Source organism: Cibotium barometz, chromosome 5 (genome assembly GCF_041138505.1).
Source record: "Cibotium barometz isolate CiBa-2024 chromosome 5, ASM4113850v1, whole genome shotgun sequence".
Classification (NCBI taxonomy): domain Eukaryota; kingdom Viridiplantae; phylum Streptophyta; class Polypodiopsida; order Cyatheales; family Cibotiaceae; genus Cibotium; species Cibotium barometz.
This window is the reverse complement of record NC_141050.1, coordinates 46833690-46840808: the sequence shown is the minus strand read 5'-3', so window position 1 is coordinate 46840808 and position 7119 is coordinate 46833690.

Below are 7119 nucleotides of genomic sequence, written 5' to 3'. Positions count from 1 at the left end.
AAACGGAAGGCCTTCCTTAATAAGACTGATGCTTTAACTCCACTATTAATGACATCTAATGGCAATTCCTTTTATACAAATAGTTAATGCTTTTCTCTAGTTTTTATGATAAACCAAAAAATATTTTTTTCAAATGAGTGGTATAAAAGTACTTCTGCCTACTGGGCTATTTAACTCTGCAAAAGTTACATGTATTGCAAAACCTAAACACTTATAAAATAAAAATCTTTTTTGATTGCTCAGATACACATGGTTGATATTTTAAACTTGACTTTCCTATCAAGTCTATCTTTAGTCATAGATTTCAGTGATATGATGTTGAGAGAATCCAATAAATTGCAATAGGATCTTTCACCAAGATCTTTGGAACAGTATATTCCATGGGAAATGTAGTAATGATTTCTTCCTATAAATAGCATAGGCAGTTTAACAAATCATTGCAAAAGAACCTTTACAAGTGTCTCAAAACGGTGTGCCCTAATTATCATGACTACATCAACCTCCCAAAAGATGGTATTAAGCATTCTTTGACATGCATAACACCTAGGCCTTTTTTTGAAGCCTGCATTCCCATAACATGTTTAGATGGTTCTAACTATTTATTGGTTATGGATGGTTGGAGGTGAGAAAATTCCCTTTTGTATGCTGAGTATCTATCTAATTTCGTGGAGCTTTTTTTAAATGGTTATTTGTACATTATTTATTATAATGGCATGTAACCTTGTACATCTAGATCTTTCATTAAAAGATATATCTCTCATAATGTTGGAATTCACTAGATATATTCGATATATATTAGCCCTTTGATGATGTGAAACATGTAACAATGTTTTGATGTAGTCTTTAATTTAACAAAACACTGATTAACACACACTCGTGACATAGGTATGTCTTCTCGTATGATATTGCCTATGTCTTTTATCTTCATCATTCATAAAGTGATCTCTAAATTTCAAACTACTTCATTGTGGCACAGTGAAATGCATTGTTTAGGATATGGAGAGATGTTGCCTCCCCCCGCCCCCCGCCCCGCTCCCACCCTTTATTTGTGCAAGGCCTCCCTTGTTGTATAGTAGACATGGACTCTCACCAAACTTTGATTTCTTTGGATTTATTGGTCTTGGAAGATGATCTAAAATCAGAGTTATTACTTCTTGCCCAGCTTGATATAGCTTGTTGGTATCAATTAAACTTGCTAGATCCTAAAAAGTGTATAGAAAGACTCAGATCCATCCCAAGCAATCTAAGTAATCTCTCCAATGAAGATGAAGTCAATCAATTGGAATGGTCTAAAAAATCTATGAAGATCATGAGGGCATACTTTCAAGCTAGTAAGGTACCTTTTGTTGAAGAGAATCCCAAACCAGAAAAGGCTTTTGAACTATCCTCATCCTCTTCTAGCACTCACAATGTGAAACTTATGTCCCTAATACCACAAACCTTCACTGTGGAAGAATCCTCGATTCTTTTAACTACTTGGGAAACACCCAAGTCTTGTGATGAAGAGATTGATGCATTGCACATTGATCCTCTTATTCCTCCTCGGTTATTAGAGCTCTATTTACAAAATTCTCATAATGAAGCGTGGAACTTTGGTATATTCTCATAATAAAGCGTGGAACTTTGGTATATGGACCCTACTTGCTCCTATTCCAATAGAAATGTAGTTGGTTTTGTTGGGAGAAAAGGATGTGGAAGCTACCATCAAAGAATACTCTAATTTAGCACATGAAGGAGTGTCTTGTCTCACCAATCCCATAGCCATTAATGGACCATTTTCAATGCAAACTTTTGAATATAATAGATGTCCATCATCTTATGGTATGTCCATCATCTTATGGTATTTGTGATACCACAAAAAGGTTTGGTAATCCTAACAGCAAAAGGGATTCCAAATATCTTTATGGGGTTTGGTAATCCTAACAGCAAAAGGTTTGGTAATCCTAACAGCAAAAGGGATTCCAAATATCTTTATGGGGTTTTCAACTACTTAAGACCATATGTCAAATGTCCTTGTGAGGCTAGAGGACATAAAAAAGAATGTCACAACAACTCTATCCTCTAGTTCGACCATGCCTTATGGTTCATCTTATACACAATGTGGATAAAATTGTTGAAATATATGATGTACAAGTGGTAAAGGATGAGAGAAAGAGGTCATGTGTAGGTGTGAACACACCCCAAATAAAGTGGGCATGTGGATGGAAGAGGGATCTAGGGTTGGCACAACCCTAGTCCTTGGTGAACCTTATATAAAGGGCATAAGGCCTTGGTGAACCTTATATAAAGGGCATAAGGCCTCACTGTTGAAGGTGAAAGTTAAGCAACTTTGGAGTGGCTAAAATAGAAGATATTATAAAAGCTTTCTATACGTCTTGAGTTCTTGCTCTCTCTCATATATGTTTGCTCCATCTTGCCATCAACTATTTCTTCCGTTGTGCATATTCCCCATAATTTTGAAATGGTATCAGAGCCTTGCAAAGGCTAAGTTTCCCTTCAATCCGCTTTTCCATCTCTCTCATTATCTCATAAGCCATTCACATCCTTATGTCAAGAAGGACGGTGGTAGAAGAAGGTGAGAAGCAAAAAGGAGTCAAGAAGGAAGGTAACAAAAGAGCTTCATCAAGAGGAGATTCCATCATCATCAACAAGTTCTTGAAGCTTGGAAGAAGAAGAAGAAGATGACCCTGATCATCGTCAACAAAAAGAAGAAGAGGAAAAAGAAGAACAAAATATAAATTTTTGTCACTGTTTTTTTCGCCTCCATGGATATTCTTCAAAGGTGCATGGGAGCTTTTTTTTAATCATTTGAAGTGTTCGAACTACAAAGAAGGATGCTGCTGTTTTCTTTTCTTCACTTCACAACCAAAGAAGGTGGAAGATAAAGGAAAGAGAAAAAAAAAACGCAGCTGCCATCTCTGCAGTTCCGTCAACGTTTTTCCAGCGGCCGTCCATCGCCATCCGTCATTGTCGACAATAGCCTGTCGTCGTCAATATGCTACCATCATCGTTGACAGGGCTGGTTGGTGTGACACTTGTGCTTGTTGTTGCTTAAGCAATAGTGTGGCATCAACAAACCGCAAACAGCCACACAATGCATCAAGTAAAACAGAGCATCAAGCGCATCCAAAAAACGTACCCTTGTTTTTTTTTCCGTCGCGTCGTTCGTCTCATAATTTCCGCCAGTTGTCATCATTTCGTCCCTCCAATGTCGGTTGCTTATGTGCCTATGGTGGCTATGCAAGAGGTTGAAAGCCTTGCTACCCTTGGCTGCTTACAACAGAAGCTTAAGCAACCTTTGTGGTTTTTTTTTTCAAAGGTTTTATCTCTTCTAAGGTTTTGCAACCTTTCTAATCTCTCCCTTTTAAACCCTCCAAGTGTCTCTGTAATCCCTCCAAAGAGTCTGAGATTAACACCCCTACTAGGCATGCCCCTGGGCCTCCCAATCTGTCTACATAATCGGAGACCACATTAATGTACACTCCAAAGAGGGTGGCCGATAGCGAGCATCCTTGCTTCACCCCTATCGTGCTGGTCACCATATCGGATAGTCCGTCCCCCTGGAACTCGGACTCCACATGTCACAGACTCATACAAAGCATATATCCCCCACTGCATATCCTCGGGTACCTCAATGTCATGCAATCTGTGCATAAGCTTGGCACGTGCTACAGTATCGAAGGCTTTGCGGAAGTCCACAAAGCAGCAGTATATCCTTCTCTTCTATGCCCTGCCCTCTTCAATAAGTGCCCGAAGTGTCAGTATGTGATCCAAGGTAGTAAATCCTCTCCTGAAGCTGGCCTCTCCATGTGCTTGATGACCATGCCTCTCTGCCCAGCGGCTCAACTCCGACTCCAATATAGAGCCATATAGTTTGGCCAAGTAATGACTAATCATGATTGTCCTGTAATTGCCCGGTACCATGGGGTCCCCACTCTTAAAGAGTGGTATAGTGATATGCTCTGTCTAGCTTGTCGGGAAACCCTCACAAATGGCACAATTAAACACATGTACGATGAGCGGAGCCAAAGTGTCGCGCGCATATGAGAAATGCTCTCCAACTAGCCCATCATGATCATGTGCCTTTCCATTATGTAACCTCTCTATCGCATCTAGCACCATCCGCATACTAAAAAAGGTGTTGCTAGCCGGTCTAGCTCCCAGTGGAGGGGGGGTGGGGGGCTGTCCTGGTGCATTATATAGCTCTCTAGCATAAGTATGTCATGCCTCAGGTGCAATAATCGGAGTACCAGGCTGTCTCTCCTGAAACCTCTTCCATGCCCTCTTGCTGTCCTTCCCTAGGAAGAGTTGGTAGATCTCCTCCTCTAGCTTAGCCAAGTAGGCTTGTTTCTTCCTCCGCACAAGGCGCAGAAAGATCATCCTAGCTTGTCTATGCGTGTGAGTCCCAATGGCAATCTCACGTTGTAGCTATGCTCGTGTCTCACGACACTCATCTCATCATACCAACTATTCGGTGGGGCAGTGCTAGGGGGGTTGGGGGGGGGAGGGATCATAGTGCAGGGGAACACATATGAGGCGGATGCATGTAGTACACTTGCCAATCCTCTCGTGATCTCGTCCAGAGTGCTATGCGGGTCTAAAGCAAACAAGCCATCAGATACTGCATCTCGGTAAACCCCAATTGTCTCACATGTAAACTGATATCTCGGGTACCTAGGTAGATAAGTGGCTGGCCCATCTCTCGGGGATCTACCTACTAGTGTGAAACTCAGGTATGCATGCTCAGCTGCTATGCCAATGGGCCGACTGAAAATTGTGAAACCCCGCACATCAGGTATCAATGAAGGAGATCCCATCAAGTAGTCCACTGTGCTCGCTCCCCCTTTAGAGTTCCAGTGTGTGAGAGCATCTGATCCTTGCCATCTCGATAGGCCATTGTATATGACCAACAAATGTTGACTCCCGAGTGTGAGAAAATGCTTGCCTTAATTTGTAATCTCCCCCTCATCCTGTGCTGATCTCTGCAACCCTACATCCTCTGCCATGATCTCCCGATACATAGCCTCTTGAGTATCATACATCTATGTTTGCTCTGTGCCTGTACGTGCATTAAAGTCTCCCAATAGTAATATGTCTCCCATGCTGTCAAACCTCATGATATCATCATATAGTGGCGTATATGGCGACTCTTCTGATGGTGCAAACTTGGAGTGTGGACTGGGGGAAAGTAGCATACCGCCACATATAGCTCGCGGAGCCCCTCTTTGCATATTCGGACCCACATGTACCTTGCATCTGCATCTCTATGTACCACATGTATTTTGTCATGAAGCTCCTCCTTGAGAAGTATTGCCACTCCTCCAGATCCTCTGGTACCTCCCATTGTGCGTGGCTGAGGGCAGAATATTGATTCCCATCTATAAACCCGCACGTCAGGAAGCCTCTTGTTTGTGCACTGATGGGTCTCTGGATATACATAGCGATTCCACTCCATGAATCATAAGGTCTCATAGGCCGGGCACCATCAAGCAATCCTCCTCTCTGTAATGATGACTCGACCATCTCTGTAACTGCCCATTTTCTCTCTTTCCTTGCCTCAAGCACACACGGCATGTGTTTTTTTCGGTGTGCTATCTATGTCGGTGTAAGGTCCTCATCCAAATAAATCTTTTCCCCCTTAAGGGCCATCCTTTTGGAGAGGAAGGTCGCCTTCTTCTCCAAGTAACCAAACCTGATGATCAATATCTTCGCCCTGGTTTCATCTCTGCCTGCTCGCCATGCTCCAGTAATGGGTACATCAGTGGCTCCAATTTTTGTTGCAAGAGCTTTTGCATCCTCTTGGGGATTTCCCTTATCTTCCCACCCAACTATGCGTACATGTAAGGCATGTGCCCATCTCTTGGCTTCCTCTTCCAATGTAGCATTCATCACCTCTACTTTATTGACTGGTGTATCCTTCTGCTTTTTACTACTTCAATCCATGTGTTGACTTCCTCAATTTGTTTCTTTGTGGCACTGGCAATTTCAGCCCATGAATGCATTTCCTTCTCACCTGCAGCCACTTTGGCCTTACATGATTCCAAAGTATTTTGCATTTCTGTGATGTCCTTTTCGCGGTCAGCCATACATGTCTTCAAAGTGCCTTCGTACGATGCAACTGTTGTGCCAACCTCCCGAAGCATATCATCCTTCCATTTCTACATCTCTTTTTTCATTTCCGTGTGCATCAAGGGTTGGGCTAATTCCATCTCAACCCCTACTTGGGCTTGCATTTCTCCCTTCAATTGGGCATATATCTCTTCCTTCAGTGTTTCGTATATCACTTTCCTTTAGGCGTGCATCTGCTCGGTCCATTCCTTTTCAAGCTCCTGTCGCATGGTGTTCATCTCTGTCCTTATGTGCAACTGTATCTCCTCATAAAGGGGCTCATTTCATCGGGCCATCTTCGCAAGCCTTCGTGAGCTATGGGACATGATCCCTTCCCTCAGTCTTCTACGGTAGGCATTTGGTGCCTTCGTGGGGGTGTGAAAGCTATCTCACCATCTTGTTCTCCCTCCTGGGATTGAGACATGTTTTACCCTAGTTGCTGCATGAGCAGGGGTGGGTGGGAAAAGGGAGGCAAAGCCCTATGCATAGAGCAGGCAGAGGTGGGCAAGTGGGCGCGTAGCCAGAGGCGTGCAGGCTACATGCTGAAGCACAGGTAGAGTACCCAGAGGCACACAAAGTAGGTAGAGAGGCGCACACAGAACATAATAGGGGGACTGCCCGCGCACAGGCCAGAGCGGAGAGGTGCGCAGTTGGGCGCGCACAGAGCAGAGTAGAGAGGTGGACAGAGGCAGGCCACATCATGGGGTGGTTGGTGGTGGAGCACAGAGAGAGAGAGAGAGAGAGAGAGAGAGAGAGAGAGAGAGAGAGAGAGAGAGATGTTGACATTGCTCCCTGATCCTTGCTTTCGGGCTCGAACCACACTTATATATACACACATACATTCCTTATGTAGAGAGAGAGAGAGAGAGAGAGAGAGAGAGAGAGAGAGAGAGAGAGAGAGAGAGAGAGAGAGAGAGAGAGAGAGCACCACACTTATGTATACACACACATACATTCCTTATAAAATATTTACATACCCTCTCTCTCTCCCTCTCTCCCTCTCCCTTTCTC